Source organism: Sprattus sprattus (assembly GCF_963457725.1).
Source record: "Sprattus sprattus genome assembly, chromosome: 19".
NCBI lineage: Eukaryota > Metazoa > Chordata > Actinopteri > Clupeiformes > Clupeidae > Sprattus > Sprattus sprattus.
In genome coordinates, this window is record NC_137917.1 from 5,217,923 (window position 1) to 5,239,337 (window position 21,415).

Here is a 21,415-nt window from a genome sequence, read left to right on the forward strand (position 1 = left end):
GATAGAAATGTCATGCAGCTATCTGTTTGTTCGGTTCTGATTAAGGCATTTATGTGAAGATTCTTTCATATCAATCAAACCAGCTGAATAATGAACGGCTTATTATAGCGTTATTTTTGTGCCTCATTCCTGAGCATGCAGTTGTGTGAAGATGTGTAGCAGTGACAGGCAAGTCTGCAGAGATGCAGGTCCACAAGAAGGTTTTGTGCAAAAGGTTGAGGGTTGTTTTTTTTTCTCCCCAGCCAAAATCCGTTCAGATATTTACAGTGAGTATAAACTAAAGGCACAAATGCAAATAAACAAACAATGACACGAGGGTCAAAAGAAAAGAGAAAATAAACGGACAAAAGCTAACGCAACAAAAGTTAACTCAAACTAACTTTGTGCTACAAGGTTACTCACTTAACTGAGTTCTGAGGCTCTCACTTACAATAGTGTGCACGCATGGCAGGCCTTTCAATAAGGTGACTCACTGTACTGAGTTCTGAGGCTCTCACTTACAATAGTGTGCACGCATGGCAGGCCTTTTTTTCCCCTCTAAGACTGAAAACACCGGACATTTTAAAGACGCATCAATTTCCCCTTAGTAATTGGAACAAACCAATAATAAAAAACTAGGGGTTAACAATACAGAAAATGCTTTTACAGACACAGTAAAGACATTAACTGTTGAAAAAAAGCAGTTTAGCAGTTTAGACTCTTCTGTTCTAAACAATTATAGACCAATCTCCAACCTTCCTTTTCTTAGCAAAATCCTAGAAAAAATTGTCTTTAAACAGTTAAATATTTTCCTAGATGCTAATTGTGTCTTTGACACTTTTCAATCTGGTTTTCGATCCTATCATAGCACAGAAACGGCATTAGTCAAGGTTGTAAATGATCTCAGGATTAATGCTGACTCCAAAAAGCTATCTGTCCTGGCCCTTCTGGATCTTAGTGCAGCCTTTGATACTGTTGATCATGATATCCTTATTGACAGACTTGAAAATTGGGTTGGCCTCGCTGGTCCAGTCCTAAACTGGTTTAGGACCTATCTAACAGGCAGGGAATACTTTGTTGCCCTCGGAGACCACAGCTCCAAAAACATTTCTATGACCTGTGGGGTCCCTCAAGGATCCATTTTAGGGCCCTTACTTTTCAGTCTTTACATGCTACCCCTTGGTAGTGTAATAAGGAGGCACAACATCGACTATCATAGTTACGCGGATGACACCCAGCTCTATATTTCTGTAACACCCAACAACTACAGCTCTATTGATTGCTTGGTAAACTGCATTTCTGATATAAATGTATGGATGTCACAAAACTTTCTCCAGCTCAACCAAGATAAAACAGAGGTATTAGTCATTGGTGAAAGAAATGAAAGAGATAAACTATCTGCACATTTAAAAACACTAGCACTTAACACCAAGCACCAAGCCAGAAACCTAGGTGTCATATTAGACTCAGATCTCAATTTTGAAACCCACATCAAAAATATAATTAAAACATCTTTTTATCACTTAAGAAACATTGCTAAGGTGCAACCGTTTCTTGCTCAGGCTGACACCGAAAGACTGATGCACGCGTTTATCACAAGCAGGCTAGACTACTGTAACTCGCTTTTGTCTGGTCTACCAAAAAAAGCCATTAGTCAACTACAAACCATACAGAATGCAGCAGCGCGAGTCCTCACTAAAACAAGACGGAGAGCGCACATCACACCAGTATTAAAAACCCTGCACTGGTTACCTGTTAGTTCTAGAATAGATTTCAAGATTCTCCTACTAGTCTATAAATCACTCCATAGTCAAGCACCTGAATATATAACAGACATGCTCTCAAGGTACACACCCAGTAGAACCCTGAGGTCCTCCGGCACTGATCTCCTAATAGTACCAAAAGCCAGGACTAAGAGACATGGGAGAGCAGCTTTTAGCTTCTATGCCCCCAGCCTTTGGAATACTCTGCCAGAATACCTAAGAATGGCTGAAACGGTTGATACATTTAAACATACACTCAAGACATACCTCTTTGATCTGGCTTATCACTCACTGTAAAAATGTATTAATTTAACATTATTTATTTACGAATCCGTGTCTCTTTACAAGTGTTTGTAACCCCCAATTAAGTACCGCTACATCAAATGTGTTTCCTGTTTGCCGAGTGGATGCATGTACGGCCCCGGCAAACAGAACACAATAGAAAACAAAATGCCCTGTTGTCATGTGATGCTCTGTTGTCATGTGATGCTCTGTTGTCATGTGATGCTCTGTTGTCATGTGATGCTCTGTTGTCATGTGATGCCCTGTTGACATGTGATGCCCTGTTGACATGCGTTATGTGATGCCCTGATGTCATGTGATGCCCTGATGTCATGTGATGCCCTGTTATCATGTAAAATGTATCTATTTTACATTTATGGAACGTTTACTTATTTATCTATCTATGTCTCTTTACAAATATTTGTAACCCAACAAAAGTTAACTCAAACTAACTTTGTGCTACAAGGTTACTCACTTAACTGAGTTCTGAGGCTCTCACTTACAATAGTGTGCACACATGGCTGGCCTCCTGAAGACTGAAAACAAAATAATGGTAAAATGGTAAAATAATACTTTATTCTCTTGCAAAGAAAATCTTGGTTTGAGCGCACAAATATCCATTCTAAGTACACTTAACTTTCAATGTGCATTCCCTTTCACAACGTCTTTCTCACTCACTAGCCATCTCTTCTCTCAACCCGCTCAACTTGGCAAAGCAGTACAAATGTGTTACAAATTTATGAGAAAAAGTAGGCTAGTTGTCAATGTAGATTTTAGTGTTAGCCTTTTAACACTTCCTAACGGTTCCTAAGAAAAATCCCTATGGAAAAATTAATGTTTTTTTTGCAGTATCTGGCAACGGCAGTAGAAAACCTAGGCAAGCTGTTTGATAGGTTAAAACGTAGGCTAGTGTAGGAATATTTTTGTATAAGATGGACAAGGATGATCTTACAAGATGTTAATTGATTTTTTTAAAGACGGGACTGCAGCGCCAACCGTTGCTTTTCGAAAATGGATGGGGTTTTCTTGGTTGCCCCAGGCGAAGACAATGGGCGGAACCATACAGGTAACGCGTTCTGATTTGAGTAGGGGGTCAGATAGGGAGGTTACATTTAATTGGCTATAGGAGTCAACCAAACAACTGGTAGATGGGAGGTGTTAGGTAACTTTTTTAAATACGAGCACGCTATATCAAGCTAAGATTTCATCCATCTCCTTTTTGAGGCCTAAATACTGCAACAAAGTGGTGAGAACAACACATATGAACTTTGGATTTCTGATTGAGACAATTGTTAGGAAATCTACAACAAAAGACGACACTAGTTATCAGTCTTTTGAAAACAATGCTGGTGGGTCAATTTAACTAATTCTGCGTTGTTTTCCGGTGCGGGTTGATAACTGCTAGACAGGACATATTTTGCTGGACGTTTTTTCTTTTTTTTTTGCTTAATATCTCAAATAATGAAACAACTTAGTTAACATTGTGAGTAGGCTAACATGTATGTTTAATTATGTCTAGCCTGGTAACATGACACGTAAACAGATACTAAGTCCATATAGATGGTGTAAGTATGGGACCACAAAGGGATTTAGTTGATTCACTTCTATTCATCCCGCTATATTAATTTCCTAATTTTTTAATGAATAACGACCACCACTATCTCTGTGATTCCAGATCTATGTAATTTCTGCCTGCACCTTTGGTACAACAGGAAGGAGAGTCGCAATGAAAAGCTCTATATGGACCCCAGCCACATACATATCACTGAGCCCATTCCATCTCATGCCTCCTGTTCCTTCCTGACCGCTCTGCCAACTCTGTCTCTGCCTCCAGCCAAGGCGGAAAAATAGAATAGGCACAAGTCACTGGATCTGGTTACTGTTTTACCCAGTGGGACATTCAAATTTAAGACAATGTGTCAGTATTGGCAAAGCTCTCCACTGAGGAGTCAGGGAGCATGAAACCACAGAGACTTCCTCCTACCTCTTGAGATGCAGGCCTCAGCTGTGGCCAGTGTCTGGGAGTTTGTGGGAAGGACTGTGAATGTGGTTATTGTGGTCTCTTGCTTTGTCTTCTTTTTTGGACAGGGCCTTATGTTTCAGCACAAACTGAAATGATCCAAGCAGTCTTGGTGATTAACTAAGGGTGCACAAGTCCTTCTGTGCATGTGTGTGAATGCATATTTATACACACATACACATATGCACACACACACATACGCTCACTTGGCGAATCAGATGTTTTTTTCTTTATCTGAACAAAGACATATCATCATATAAGTGGGCCATTCTACTGAATTTGTGTAAACTATTTACAAAACAATTAGGTATTTAGGCATAGATATTTACTAAAAAAATGTTATGGTCTATATAAACAACAATGCATTAAAAGAGATAGTGATAAGCTAAATATATACAAAATCATCATTTATAGGGTACTTTCTATTGGGAAACACAAGAGTTTTAGTCAATTGGCTGAGCCTGTGTTTTAGCCACGACCCTGCATTTTTGACCATGCAGTGACACTGCATCCCTGTCCCTCATGGTTGAATGGTATGTAGCTAAATCCCATAGTTTTTATATAAATGTGTTCCAAAGTCTGAAAATCGACGTGTAACCTTAAGAATTGTCACTACCGAAACCCATGTTTTCTTCAATTAAGTAAACCTTTTGGGGTTTCATGCAAAACCTCTAACCCTAACCCTAGAATTCTTTCTTTATGCTTAAAGTTAGCTAATTGTCACTACCGAAACATATGGTAGTGACCTGATGATTTCGGTAGTGACAAAATTAAATGGTAAGTAGTTCAATCCCATAACTTTTAAATAAATGTGTTGTGTGGACTGAAGGGCAACCCAGAGCACCTTTTGGAAGATTTTGGGAGAGAAATGAACATCCATCCAACAGTGCAGTCACTACCAAAACAGTGCAGCACTACCGAAACACTGGATGTTTTGTAAAAAAATAAGTATATTGAGTAATCAACTAAAATGTTATGATACTGATTGGATTTATGTATGTTCAATTTCATCAATCAACAACTCTGGAATCAATATGATCAGTATTTTGCATTTGACAAAGAAATATTGCACTTAGATTTTGATGAATTGTATAAATTGAACTTGAAAATTTGGTAAAAATTTCATTTTTATGGATTTCATTGTGAAAACCTTCAAGAAATATTTGTAAAAATACTCTTCAGAGAAGGGAAGGAAACACGATCTGAACAGGTCAATAATAATACTTTTTTACCATAGTAAATGTGATGTTTCGGTATGTGACAATTTTTGGAAGAGGAAAAAACATTCCAACACATTCTGAAAATACAATATAAAAATTGACTGTATTTTTACTAGATATGTGTACTTTAGATATGGTACAATATACATACGGACAAAGTTTTGGGAATAAAACATTAAGAAAATTCAAATATTTCCGACCTGACTTTGCACCAATTCGGTAGAATGGCCCAAGTATGTTTCTACACCTGACTGAGTCGACCTGTGGTAAATTCAATTGACTAGATGATTTGGAAAGTTTGGATAGGCACATACCTAATTAAAGTTTCATAGCTGACAATGCATATCAGTGCAAAAGCCAAGCCAAGAGCTCAAAAGAACTGCCTGCAGAGTTCAGAGACGGGATTGAGATATGATTGAGTGGGTAAAGTGAATTCAGGCCTTGGTCTCATTAGCCTGTAACCTAGCCAGAGCTCTCATGCCAATTATGAATCCTATTTTATTCCATATAAGAGCCCATGGATTGTATAAAAAGAAAGTAGGGGAAATAAATTGTGGAGGGGGACAAAAATGAGTAAGACTGAGGATCTCAGAGAGATAGGGATGTCTCCTTGTCTCCATCGCAACTGAGGACTGAGCAATCACAATGGTTAGCACTTATTTCCATAAATGAGCTAAGAAAACTGAATGACCTGGAGAAGAAAAGGTAAGAGCGAATGTGAATAATCTTCTCTGTGGTGTGTAAAGGGATTTTACAATTACAGTACACAGGTTCACAGCCGTAGGCTACTGCAACAGGACAGCATGACGGTGCGCTAATGCGGAAGCCACAAGTAAGAGGAGAAGCCTGCTGCAGCACAGTGGGGTTGTGGCAGTGCCTTTGCATCTTGTGAGGTGGAGCTAATTGAGTAAGAGCAGAAAGGATTATATCCCCCTGAGAATACGTTTAACGAATGACAGTTGCTAAGTCCAAAGACCCTGGCTGTTATATAAACTTCAAGTATACTAAGTTGTTATTTTGTTCGGTTGCAACATACTGTGCTGTGGGATAGTGAAATACACAAATACGAACAGACGTAAAAAAAAAAAAAAAAAAAAAAGAGATTGTATTATCCTATCATAGTTTCTCCCAGACAACAATGAGATTTAAATGGAGATTTGGTCTTAAATCTCCTGCGTCTCAGGTTCTACATAAAGCATATTCTCCTGCGGCATTAGAGGTGAGATCTCAACAGGGTTACAGATCATTCTCAGTTTTAATTAAATGTTTAGACATCTCAACATTACCTCCTGTTTCTCTCTCAAGACAACCTTGCTGTTTAGGGATGAGGCACACATGTTCACAACAAAGTGCATTTAACTAGCCTTTAACTAGCCTAATGAAAAGAACACTTGAACAGACAAAAAAACCCTAAACAAAAACATCACATATCTGGCCATTCTCTCTGATGGCATTCCTCCCATGCATGTTGCTTTAACTGTAATAACTTATCCTTCACTTTACCCTTCTAGAACTGATGCCACTTAGTAAGTCCTTCTTTTGATGCCATGTCCTTGTGGGCTTTTTTTATTTAGCCAGACTTTAGGGCCTGATTTACTAACATGCGAGCGCTGCTTAATCTGCGGTCGCACATTAACGCACAGTGTTTTTGCGCATTTTCCGTGGTATTTATCAAACCACATCTGCGCTGGGCACTGTGTGCTTACTCCGCCCTTTAAAGGGCCTGATTTACTAACATTGATTTGCGAGTGCAGCTTAATCTGCGCCTTTGCCAGGCGCACATTAACGCACAGTGTTTCCCCGCATTTTCCGTGATATTTATCAAGCCAGATCAGCGCTGGGCAATCATTATTTAGCGCACCGTTAAAAGACTGGAGAAATTGCCTGCAAGATACTGCCACCATGGAGATTCGAGGAAGAAAAAACTAAGGTTCAGCGAAGAGGATATAGATATATTGGTTCACGTTCGCTCAATCACTGAACCTGATTCAATGGGTTATATTGTTGTTTTGCCCGCCATCACCTACAGCGAGATGTTTAAAAGAACACGATTATAAATAATATGCTATTGGTGGCATTAATGCATAAACTGTCTTTTATAACAATATAGATGTGTACATGGCGAGATTAATACGTTCTACAAGGGACATGGGTTCACTACAATATATCCCCATTGAAACAAATACATTTACCAAGTAGCCAGGCCTCTCCAAAATCACCGTTGCTCAATCATGGATAGATGGCACTATTCCGGAAGATAAAACTGTCATGGACAGACCACGTAAGTAATGGTCATGTTGGCATCACATATGACCTGGACATTCATTGAATATGTGTGCTTTCTGTTTCGTTAAACGTGTTCGTGGATTGAAGATGGGACTGTTTGCATGTGGGTGCGATGAATGGCTCCAAATTAGTTTAATTTCAGCTATCGTAGTGGGGAAATGTATATTGACCAGTGCGCCGTAGAAATGGGTCGAGTACCTGGGTGAATATTTTGATTGAAGGCTGAGATATACCAACTGCTGATGCTATAACTGTTTGAAATGATCCGATGCCAATATTTGCAATGTTGTCCAGAGTTTACCAACTGATTGAATGGAATGTGATCTCCGGTTGGAGGGTTCGATGTCGTCTCTGATCTGGTTCAGTAATTGAAGTATTGCGTGGCTGGTTAACCTGTACCGTCTAATGATTTGTGGTTCGCTTAACTGAAAATGTGTTATACGAGTTGAAAAAAATATTTTTGTGCGCTGTCTCTGTCTTCTTTCTTCGCCTTGCTCTTATCACTGCTGCCATATCAACGTTTTCAGACTCCATGGAAATGCGCTTCCTGGTTAAGACGTGCTTTTATGAGGCGGAGAATTAGCGCGCAAATCAGGGAGGTGCGGTTGCCAGGCAGTTTAGTAAATACTACGCAATACAACATTAGGCGCACTCCTCCCATTAAAGTGCGCTTCACGCCTACGTTACCACCCACGTCTCCGTGCCATCCCACCTGTTGGCAGGTACACACCCTCAAAGCGTTAATATGCGACTCTACTCAAATGTGCCCCCTTAGTAAATACCGTTTTATGTTTACGACCGCTATTTTACGCCAGAAATGGGCGCAATCCTGTTAGTAAATCAGGCCCTTAGTATCACCACTGCTATTCAGCTAGTTTAGGGGTCAATGGTGAAGACAGAGGATCGGCGAAGCGTTCACTTGTTTTCATCACACATTCACACCTGAGAGGGTGTCACACCTGTACATGCCTGAGGCCTTTCTTTCAGCTGTACCTTCAGTTGAGTTCACCTCAACACACATAACTGTGATGCTTCAAACCCCAAACTTCAGCCTTAAACAAAGCTCACACGTTCATCTGCCTTCTTTTCCAGCAAAAGTAATCACCCTACGCATGTATGTCATGGGCTGGTGCAGAAAGCATGCAACAAGTATGCATATTCTTGGGTATTTTACCATTAAACATTGTATCACTCCCATACTTTTGTGTATGATTGTATTCCTGGCAATTGACTGTCAAATGTACTGACTAGACTGTAGACTGTATTCTTAGCAGGGTTATGTTTATGTTCTTGCATTGTGTACCAAAAGGGCAGGTGGAAGAATTAGAACTGATAAACTACAACAAAACACCACTATAGTTGTGCATCTCACTTTTTTGGTGATGCACTAATGGCCTTTGATATTATTGTTTACTCTCGGGTGCTGTGTACTATTGTAGTAAAGATGCCGTAAGAATAGGACTGCAATTCTGGTGGCTTATTATCAAAATAAATGGCTTATTGTGCAGAGTTGGGGCCGATGGGAGTCCCATTTACAAAGCCATTTGTTTGTGCTTTATTGGGACTTTGCAATTGGGTTTTAAAAATATGTTTGTCCATTAATCTCTCCGTTGAGACCTCTCAATGGTCTTCATCATTTTTCAGAGTAAATATCTCACTAAAATACAAACCAGAGAGAAAAAATGCTGGTCTATTGTCTATTGGAACATGATATAATGAAAGGCATTCTAGTCATTTCAGTAATGAGATAAGCATTATAATACTTTGAACAGATTGGTTCAAATGTATATTTGGTCAGCTCATACCAACTACAGAGGGACTAGAATACACACAAATGTCCCCAAACCAATGGAAATATTTTATACAAAGTGAAGCAACCAACAAGCAAGCAAAACATCTTACAGTATGCAGAAGAGATTATCAAATCTGAGGACAAATAACACAACCCCTTACAGTGAAGTCAGGTGGTAGAATACGTGTTCTCTTTAAAAACATTTTCTAACTATTGTTCACTGATGTCAACACTGGGATTTGAAGTGACCTACTATACGGTTCAGATTGTCAGACAGTTCAATAAATAATATTCACTTGTATTATTCACAGTATTAATTTTATAAAGACCCTTCTGCGCCCTTCCATATAAATGTGCCATTCTGTTCTCCACTGTGGTTCTTTAGCATACAGAAGTATTCTGGTCCCATTTACAGAAAGAGTCTCAGATACATATGAGAAATGTTTCATTTGTGATGTTATTTCATGATTCTAAAACTCCAAAACTGTGTAGATACATGTGATGTTCACATAATAGTACTGTTATGAAACATAGGTGATTTAAAGAGAGTAAATTATAGGCTCTCAGGCACCTTTCATATGAAAGCTGGAACAAATGTATATTCTGGCCATATGATATGTATATTATCCCACTGACCAACATATGTATGGGACATTATTTTAACGATCACTTAGCTCCTTATATGTAGGCCTATCACTTTAAATAGGTACGCACCTGGGGTGTAGGAGAAGAGTGAACGCACGCATCCAGAAAATGATTGAGAAGTGTAAAAGGGTGTTAAATGTAATGAGGTGTCTATGTGGTGTGGTATGGGGGGCTAGTAGGACTGCATTAAGTACAATATATACAGGGTTGATTAGGTCAATGTTTGATTATGGAAGTATAATATATGGATCGGCAGCTAAAACTTTATTAAACAAATTAGATGTAATTCAAAATCAGGCATTAAGAATATGTAGTGGTGCAGTCAAAACCACACCGGTGTCTGCTGTTCAGGTAGAAATGGGGGAAATTCCTCTTCACTTAAGGAGAGATCAATTGGCCCTTGTATATTGGGCAAACTTGAGGGGACACAGAGGAAATCATTTGAGTCAACCAGTATTGGAGCCATGTCAAGAGAGAGGAAGGGGTCAAATAAGAAGCTATGGATGGACAATAAAGGACAAGGTGAGTGAAGCAAGTTTAGAGTCATTAGCAGTAAGTCCTACAGTGCCTCTACCAGCTATGCCACCATGGAGTTTTAGTGAATTGTATGTAGACTTAGGACTATTAGAAGAGAAACAAAAGGGAAATGGAGTTGATAAGAACAGAGTGCATAGCTACATGACGGCAAAATATGGAGAAGACATGATTTTATTCACTGATGCCTCAAAGAGTACTGACAGGAGGGTAGGGGTTGGGTATGTAATTCCAAAATTGAAATTAGTGGAAAATAAACGAATAAATTATGACTTAGCCGTATATACAGCCGAGTTAGTGGCCATATGGCTGGCGTTAGTTTGGGTAGAAAGCAATAGGCCAAATAGAGCAGTGGTTGCGTCAGACTCCAGCTCAGCGCTGAACAGTATTTATTCATCGCAGTCCGAATCAAGGCAGGACTTGATTTGGGAAATTGTGCAACTGGTTAATAGTCAGGTAAAATCAGGGATATGTGTATCCTTTGTATGGGTGCCAGCACATGTGGGGGTGGAAGGTAACGAACTAGCAGATGGATATGCCAAAAAAGCAGCTACAAGGTCCAGCATAGACCTTGAAATCAAATACAGCAAGGCAGAGATTAAAAGTATGGTGAAAGTGTTGGTTAAAGAAAAGTGGCAAAACATGTGGAGCAGTGGGAAAACTGGGAGGCATTTGTATGAAATCCAAAACGTAGTGGGGAAAGCACGCAGTACAAATAGGAGTAAGGGAGAGGAAGATATGTTCTCCAGATTAAGGTACGGGCACACAAGATTTAACAGTTCATTGGTCTTGATTGGAAAGCATGAGGATGGAAAATGTGTGTTTTGTGGAGGGGTTGAGTCTGTGGAGCATGTACTTGTCCATTGTATTGAGTACCAGGAAGACAGAGAGAGGTTGAGGTTGAAGCTGGCGGAGTATGAAGTGGGTATGAGTTTGAAGGAGATTTTGCAGATTAATTCGGGGCATATAAATTTCAATTATTTGGTCAAGTTCTTAAAGAGTTTTTGAAACACAGGATAAGATGTTATTTCCTTTGTGCAAGCACATACATAAGAGTGTCGTGTTGGTGATGAATGGTGGATGCAAGGGAGCAAGGGTTGTAATTTGGGACGCATCATCAGTAGTGTTCCCTTGGTTCATTGGAGTGTTTCGGCCTTGACACTAGACACCCTCGCCAAGGTGGCCAGCTACAGGGTGATCAGACCTGAGCTTGCGTCATTCCCAATTAGTCATGAGAGTCATTTTGAATGACAGATATCTCATGGGACTATGCATGGCAGGGGCGTCCTTTTCCCTGAGTCAACCTAAGCTGGCCGCATACCTCCTGGCTTTCTACTTCGGGGCCCAGCAGGGGTCTTTCCTCCTCATGAAAAGCCACTGGCTGTTTCTTTCGGCTGCCTCTGATGCAGCTTTGATGGCTGTGCGCTGGTTCTGGCCTCTGACTCCCAGGTCTGCAAACAGTCTGGTGGTAGATCTTGCGACAAAACCTCTGCACCCCACCTCCACTGGGCGGACCTCAGCGTTCCAGCCGCGGCGTTGTGCTTCAGCAGCGAGCTCGGCATAGCGTAGGTGTTTTCGCTCATAAGCCTCATCCACTGAGTCCTCCCAGGGTACTGTGAGTTCTATGATGTACACCTTTTTCAGAGAAGGGGACCATAGCACCAAGTCAGGTCTCAGGGTGGTTATAGCAATCTCTGGAGGAAACACAAGCTGTCGGCCAATATCTGCCAGCATCTTCCAGTCGCGGGCTAAGCGTAGCTGGCCTCGCTCAGATGGTGTGGAGCAGCTCCTGCTTACCTTAGCCCCCTCACGGACAAAGGCACTTGCCTGTTGGTGGTTGGATGCTGGTGGTGGTAGGGAGTTGGTGGCAGCTCGCTTGTCCTCCAGGGTGGATGCAAGGATCTTTAGGACTTGGTTGTGACGCCACGTGTAACGTCCTTGGGTGAGACTGGTTTTGCACCCTGTGAGAATGTGCCTGAGGGTGGCTGGCATGGAACATAGGGCACACCCCGGGTCTTCACCGAACCACTGGTGAAGGTTAACTGGTGTGGGAAGGACGTCGTATGTAGCTCTGATGGAAAAGCTCAACTGCCTCGCTTCCATTGCCCACATGTCCTTCCAGCTGATCTTCCTCCTCTCCACACTGTCCCATCTTGTCCACTGTCCCTGTTTGCCAAGAGTGACTGCCTTGGCCCACCTTGCAGCCTCTTCCTGGTGGCGTACTTCCTCCACCACCATCTTCCTACGTTCTGGTGCTGTGGCCTTACTCCAAGCTGGGCGGGTAGCTGTTAGCCCAAAGCCTCCTCTTCCTTGCTGAACATATCCCACAATGTCAGCATGTTTGAGGGCTGCTGTTGCTTCCTCCACTGCTTTGGCTGGTCTCCATTTGCGCCCGGTTGCCAAGGTTGGTGCGTTGTTGCTCACCACTAAGTCTCTGGATTCATTCAGTGTCATCTGGAGTCTTGTTTTTGCACACTTGAATTCCTCTGTGAGACTGGTGAGGGGCAGCTTGAGGATGCTATCTCCGTAGAGGCCAATGGTGGTAAGGCATCGTGGAACTCCAAGCCACTTCTTGATGTAGCCTGTGACTGCTCTTTCCAACTTCTCCACGGTTGAGATTGGGACCTCATAAACTGCGAGGGGCCACAACATCCGGGGTAGGAGTCCAAACTGCAGGCACCAGGCCTTTAGCTTTCCAGGCAGTTGGGTGTTGTCGATGGACTGTAGGCCACTGCTGATATCCTTACGCAGTTGTTGCACCTGGTCTTTGTCCTTCAGGCTTGCATCATACCACCTGCCAAGGCTTTTAACAGGCTGCTCAGATACTGTTGGGATTGGGTCATCTCCGATGAAGAATTTCAGGTCAGAGAGCACTCCCTTCACAATGGAGATGCTTCGTGACTTAGATGGTTTGATCTTCATACGGGCCCAACTGATGTTCTCTTCCAATTTTCTGAGCAGTCTCCTGGTGCATGGAACGGTGGAGGTCAATGTTGTTATGTCGTCCATGTAAGCTCTGAGCGGAGGGAGACGCAGGCCAGAGTCAACCCGCTGTCCACCTACAACCCACTTTGAGGCTCGGATGATGACCTCCATTGCCATCGTGAATGCCAGGGGAGAGATAGTGCATCCCGCCATGATGCCTACTTCCAGGCACTGCCAAGAGGTGGTAAAGTCAGCGGTGGTAAAGCAGAACTGCACGTCCTGGAAGTAGGATTTAACCAGGGCTGTGATGGTATCCGGTATGTGGAAGAAGTCGAAGGCAGACCACAGGAGTTCATGGGGCACTGAGCCAAAGGCATTGGCGAGGTCCAGAAAGACTACATGGAGGTCCCTTCTCTCCACCTTTGCCGTTTGGATCTGGTGCCAGATCATGCTGAAATGTTCTGAGCACCCAGAGAATCCTGATATTCCTGCCTTCTGTACAGATGTGTCGATGTACTTGTTTCTTCGCAGATACTCGCCCATCCTCTGTGAAATGACACTAAAGAAGATTTTGCCCTCAACGTTTAGTAGGGAGATTGGACGGAATTGGCTGATGTTCACTGCATCCTTCTCCTTTGGGATGAGGACTCCCCCTGCCCTACGCCACGCTTTAGGCATTATCTTCTTCTGCCATGCTGTTCTCATAAGCCTCCAGAGAAATCTCAGGACATCTGGTGCGTTCTTATACACCTTGTACGGGACTCCATTTGGCCCCGGGGCTGATGCTGTTCTTGCTCGACGCACTGTGTTTTCCACCTCTTTCCATGTTGGAGGGCCAATCGGCATGTGGTGTTCAGGGGGGTCAATTGGTGGGATATCTTTAGGAATGGTGAGATGTTCATATCGCCTTGGGTCGGAGTGTGTTGCTTTCAGGTGATCCTCCAGATCGGTCTTTGTTGTTTGTAGAGTTCCACTTTTTTCCTTTGTGAAGATACTTTTAAGGAACTTGAAGGGATCTTTATAGAACCTTGTTCTTGTTTGTTCTTTCTTCCTTCTACGTTTCCGTAAGTTCTCTGCTCTGCGGAGGGATGCCAGTCGGGTTTTAATGTCGACTTGAAGCGCATTTATGCCTTCCCTTTCCACTCCAGAGGCTTTTTTCCACTGTCTCCTAAGTTGTCTCATTTCTAGGACAAGGCGCTTGATCTCCTGTTGCCTCCTGGAAATGGGTGCGGTTGGAACCTTTTTCCCCGTCCTTTCTTGCACTCCAAAGCGTTCTGACCCATATTGGTAGATGATGTCCCCCATCCTCTCCAACTTCTTCTCCACTGCCCCTCGAAGTTGCTCGAGAGACAGGGTCAGGTCACTATTGATTGATTCCCACAGCTTCTTATCCACGGCACCGGGCCACTTCACATGCTGTCTATGCCCTGCTAGACTCCTCTCGACTGCAGGTCCAGGAGGTTGGGTTGGTTCTACCGCTGATACCAACTCTGTGTTTGCTTCCTCCACGACAGTGGGACTGATGTACTGCAAGCTATGGTTTGCGTCCAGTTGCTGTACTTCATTCGACTGATTTGATTCCTTTCGTAGAAAGTAATCAACGCGAGGCCTCTGTCTCTCTTCTGTCAAACACTTCTTCTTTCCCTGGTGAATTCTCAACCCCAAATAGGACGTAACCTTCCTCCACCCACAGGGACATATCTGCTGTTTGTGGCCCGCTGTTGTGGCTGTAGCTGTGGCAACTGCTGTGGCACTCTCTTGCGCTGTGCTCTCGTTACTCATAGTCGTTTCCGGTCCAGTCGTTACCAAAATGTCAGCCGATGAGTCATCTTCCGCCCCCGCTCTCGCAGACTCTAGGGGTGTTCGCTTTTGTCGTCTTTTTGTAGCAATAGCGGGTGCTTCCACATGCCAACGGCATGGGAAACTACAGACATGGGAAGCTAGCCCATGCCCGTCCCAGAACAGGATTGATAAAAAGAATTTAGGTTTTATTTCATCTTTATTTTGTTTTGTTATTTTGGTTTTGTTTGTTTGTTTTGTTTGTTTATTTTATTGATTTTGTAATCATGTACCCCTGAGCCACACTCCAGTCCAGTTGGTGGCGATAAATGCACCATTACAGTTGGTTGCCAACCGCCATAAAAAACTATAAGAAGAAGAAGAAGAAGAAGAGTGAACGCACAAAAGGAGGAGGTTTGTTTATTCTCAGGGTGGATTGTTGAATGGTGAAGTGGCGGCAAGCTAAGCTTGAATGAATACGACTTAGACAGCAAATCCCAGTTTTGTTATTGCGATCTTTTGTTTATTATTATTATTGTGTAAACATTCCACCAACTGCTTTCTCTGGGCCGATCATCAAAGCGAGAGAACGGATTACAGGAATACGGAGAAAGTTTCCTTCCAGCTCGGGATCTGGTGAGAAAAGCGGTATTTTGTTTCTGGTTTTTACTGCGCAATGAATTGCTATTTTTGATTTGGAGACGGACCGTTTTTACTTCTTTGGATTACGCTCAGAGACTGTTTTGTGGGATACATTGTAAAGACAATCAAGGAAGCAGGCGGACACTGCGGCCTTGCGAGACTCTGGTTCACTTTGGACTTGATCATGGATCATTATTGTTTTGTTGTATACATAACCACACACGCATGACATCGAGCACCGCCAATATATGTATTGTATGATTGCAGTGTATGTGTTTCTGTTGTGTTTCTTTAGCCTATTGGCGTTCAACATTGATTTCCCGATAAAAAGAATAACAGCGAAATGTGACGGATTTCTGTTTTGATTAATAGAATTGGTTATATATGGTGGCCAGTACGGGGATATCGGGTGTTAACAACGCAACATATTTAGGCTAAGAAACTGCAGTAATTGTGGTTATTTATCTGTTTTCTAAATCCAGGCTGCGGGTGTTTTTGTTTGTTTGTTTGAAGCACTCGTTGTTTCCTGGTTTATGCCAGGTGAGTGCGTGTTTAAACCCAGAGTGAGGTTTGTTCCAAATAATAGAGAGTTAGACTCTCGAAGTTTTGTTATTTGTTTAATCTTGTATTTTGATGAAATGCCATGTTGTGAACAAGCACGGTGTATATTTGTTTTTTGGTTGGTGTGTAGGCTATAGTAAATTTTTCTAGTAAACATGAATCCGGAGGAAGCAGAGATACTTGACGGGTATAACCCTCCTACCCCTGCCCAAGGAGATTTTATTACATTTAGAGATCCTGTAGCAGAGGTGGCCTCTTTGATAAGTGAACTCTATGTGGATGAGGACGAAGAGGGAATTGATGATGAGGAATAAGTGGTTGCAGAGAAGATGCATGATACACTGCTGGACCAATTGCAAGCTAACTTAACTGAAACTGGTGAAAAGATTAAATCCTTGGAGGCAGATTTTAGAGGATCAGTAGAGGGCGCTCTAACAAGAGAAGAAGGTTTCAGGCACTATGTAGACACCAAGTTTCTTGAGATGGAAAGCAATGTACAAAAGTCAATGGTTGCACTTGATAAAGCAATTGTGAATTGTTTCCATCGACGAGATGTGCAGTGGGAAGCACAAATCAGCAAGATAAAAACCTGCTCCATTCGGCATAGCTCTCCTCTAACTCGTTCCGCTTTTGATCAATCATCTGTCTCCACAAAGACTTCCTGTTAAAATTGATTTCCCCAGATTTAAAGATTCAAGGGACACGGGTGATGTGCTAAACTTTATTGAGAAGTGCGAGAACTTTTTGACCTTAAGACCCATGACCGATGGTGAACTGACAGGCACACTAGGCACTATCTTAGAAGGGCCTGCACATAGTTGGTGGATGGCGGAAAGAAAGAAAGTCTCCAACTGGGCTGAATTCAGGGAAGCCTTTCTTGCTGCATTTCTCTCTGGGGATTACCAAACGGAAATAGAAGAGAAACTCAGAACCATGGTCCAAGACCCAGAACAATGTTTGAGAGATTTTGCCTATAACTATCGAGCATTATGTCTAAAGTGGAAGCCAAACATTGATGAGAGTGATGTGGTCAGAAGAATACTCAACAACTGCAATCCCAAGCTAGCCACTAGTCTGAGAGGTACAGTCACCACGGTAGACCAATTAGTTAGAGTTGGATCTATGGTGGGAAAAGACTGGGCATCGACCAAAGGCTACTGGAAGAAGGTGCAGGAGCAGCCATCCTCAGAAAGGACACAGAGAAAAGGTCCTACACCCAAGGTCAGCCTGCAGGTGTCAGTAGTGGACAATAAAGTTAGGCATAAGATGACTAAAGGGGAGGATCTTACAATACTGGTAGTTCCCATTGAGGTGCGCGGCTTAAAGGGTGAAGCAATTTTTGACACTGGCTGCACTTACTCTTTAATGACTCAACAGCTCTGGAAACAGATTGTGAGGGAAAGAGAGACGCTTGAACCCTGTTCTAATCAGTCCTTTGTGCTTGCAGATGGAAAAGTGCATGCTCCACTGGGGAAAGCTATATTATCGTTTGTCTGGCATGACACTTGCTGGTCACTGGAGACCTATATCATGGATGACAAGAACCTAGCTTTTGCCTTGATTTTGGGGCTAGACACACACCTTCATCTGGGAGAAAATGAGTACGGAGTGCGGGACGTGGCTCAAAACAGGTACCAATACTTCCCCTTCCTACCCCACAATGAAGAAACCCTCACCTGGAAAAAGGCCAACACTGGATTATACATGGCTGTGTCACTCCCAAAACCTGTAATGCTAGAGTCTCAAGAATCTTCCCATGAGCAGGATCAGAGGAATCTACCAGCTGAGATGCTTCCTCTAGCCAGGAAGTGGGCAAAAGTGTGTTCAAGCCAGCTGGGAAGAACTACCCTGGAAGAGCACCGGATTCCAACCCCAGACCAAATGCCCATGCGGAGTCCGGCTTACAGGGTTTCACCTTTTAAGAAGGATATCATTCAAGAGCACATTAAAAAAATGCTAAAAGACCAAATCATTGAACCATCCTCATCAGCTTGGGCATCACCTGTAGTTCTAGTGGCTAAGCCAACGGGAGAATATAGGTTCTGTGTTGACTATCGGCGTCTGAATGCCAAGACTCTGCAAGATGCCTACCCAATGCCTCTGATTCACGAGATCATTGAATCATTGCATGGCGCCATCTGCTTTAGCACACTGGATCTTCAATCAGGATACTGGCAAGTGGCAATGGCAGAAGAAGACAAGGCTAAAACTGCTGTTGTCACCCCTTTGGGGCTATTCCAGTTTCGCTCCATGCCATTTGGATTGCGGAATGCTGGTGCCACCTTCCAGTGTCTGATGGAGCGTGTGTTAGGCAACTTAAGAGGTTCTAATTGTTTTGTCTACATTGATGACATAATTATATTCTCTCCAAGCCATGAACAGCACCTGAGGGACCTTGAGGCCGTCTTTGCAAGACTCCATGCTGCCAACCTTTCCTTGAACATGGCCAAGTGTCATTTCTTTCAAGACCAGATTACCTTCTTGGGCCATGTGATCTCTTCAAAAGGAGTAGAGATTGATCCAGCAAAGACATCGGCTGTGACGGATTACCCTACACCAACTAATCTTAAGTCTTTGCAGAGATTCCTTGGCCTTGCAGGATGGTACCACAAGTTCATTCCAAACTTTGCAAACCTTGCAGCACCATTAAATAAGTTGAAACGGAAAGGGGTGGAAGGGAAATGGACACCTGAATGCGAAACAGCCGTGGAGCAACTGAAGGATGCTTTGAGGATGCCTCCTGTACTTGCTCATCCAGACCACCGTATAACCTTCCAGGTGCATACAGATGCCAGTGACCTAGGATTGGGAGCTGTCCTGACACAGAGAAGACCAGAGGGAGAAAAAGTGATTGCATATGCCTCTAGAGGTATCAGAGGGGCAGAATGCAACTACTCCACCTCTGAGAAAGAATGTCTCGCTGTTGTCTGGGATGTGGAGAAGTGGAGGCATTACTTGGAGGGAGTTAAGTTTGAGGTCTATACTGACCATGCTCTCCTCTCCTGGGCCTTCAATTGCCCGAAAACAAGTTCTCGTCTCACCAGATGGATCTTGCGGTTACAACAGTTCAATTTCACCATCTTCTATAGGAAGGGATGTTTGAACATGGTCCCAGATGCCTTATCCCGGGCGATTACACCTCCACAAGGCTTAATGGCACCATGTGTGTCTGTCACCAAGGCGAAGATCTGGGCTGACATCCCAAGCTCTATGGGGGAGATTTCCCAAGCCCAAGCCAAGGATGATGACCTCACAAGCCTCAGGCCAGTGACTGACTCTGATGACAGAAGTGACCGAATCGGTTTTGAAGAACACCAGGGGGTATTGTATCGCAACTACCCAGTACCGAGGGTGGAGCCAAATACCAATTAGTGGTGCCTAAGTCTATGGTGAATGACTTCCTTGGATATTACCATGCCAATCCATTAGGAGGGCATTTGGGCCGGATGAAGACATTGCTGAAAATCATGGACGTTGCTTGGTGGCCCTCCATCCGAAAAGATGTGTGGTCCTACATTAAGAATTGCCAAACTTGTCAGCAATATAAACCATCTAACCAAAAGCCAGCAGGTCTACTTCAAACCACAGTTGTAGAAGAGCCAAACTTCATACTGGGGATTGATTACATGGGTCCCTTGCCTATGACCAAGCAACGGAACACCTTCTTATTGGTAATAGTGGATTACTATACTAAGTGGGTGGAACTGTTTCCTTTGAGAGACAGTACTTCTACCAAGCTTTGCCGGATCATCAAAGATGAGGTGTTTCTGCGGTGGGGTGTGCCCAAGTACTTATTGTCAGACAGAAGACCCCAGTTCACCAGTAATCTGCTGGCAGATCTCTGTAAGAATTGGGGTGTCACTCAGAAACTGACCACTAGCTACCACCCACAGACAAATTTAACAGAGCGGGTCAATAGGACCCTTAAGACAATGATGGCCTCGTATGTTGGCAATAATCACCGAGAGTGGGACCGCTGGTTGCCCGAGTTTAGGTTTGCAATAAACACGGCCGTGCATGACACCACCGGGAAAACACCAGCTCAACTGGCGATTGGGAGGAGCCTGAAAGGACCACTGGAAAGGCTCATCACCAAATCCCCGATGCCATCTCCAGAACAGCCAGCCTACTCTGTGATGGAAAGACAGCAGAAGCTAGCAGAAGAGGTCAGTAGGAGAGTGAATGCGGCCAAAGCCAGACAAGCCAGGTATTACAATATCCACAGGAGAAATGCGCAATTCTCCGATGGAGACCTGGTCTGGGTCAAAGCTCATTATCTCTCCAATGCAGCAGCAAAATTTTCATCCAAGCTTGCGCCAAAATGGTCTGGTCCAGCTGTAGTGATGAAAAAGTTAGGGCCCATTAACTACAAAGTCAGATGGGAAGACCAATCTAGGAGGGAAGACACAGTGAATGTTGTGAATCTCAAGCCATATTTCAGCTCCCGCTAGGCATAGACTGGGGGTGGGGACTATGTGATGTTCACATAATAGTACTGTTATGAAACATAGGTGATTTAAAGAGAGTAAATTATAGGCTCTCAGGCACCTTTCATATGAAAGCTGGAACAAATGTATATTCTGGCCATATGATATGTATATTATCCCACTGACCAAAATATGTATGGGACATTATTTTAACGATCACTTAGATATGTAGGCCTATCACTTTAAATAGGTACGCACCTGGGGTGTAGGAGAAGGGTGAAAGCACAAAAGGAGGAGGTTTGTTTATTCTCAGGGTGGATTGTTGAATGGAGAAGTGGCGGCAAGCTAAGTTTGAATGAATACGACTTAAACAGCAAATGCCAGTTTTGTTATTGCGATCTTTTGTTTATTATTATTATTGTGTAAACATTCCACCAACTGCTTTCTCTGGGCCGATCATCAAAGCGAGAGAACGGATTACAGGAATACGGAGAAAGTTTCCTTCCAGCTCGGGATCTGGTGAGAAAAGCGGTATTTTGTTTCTGGTTTTTACTGCGCAA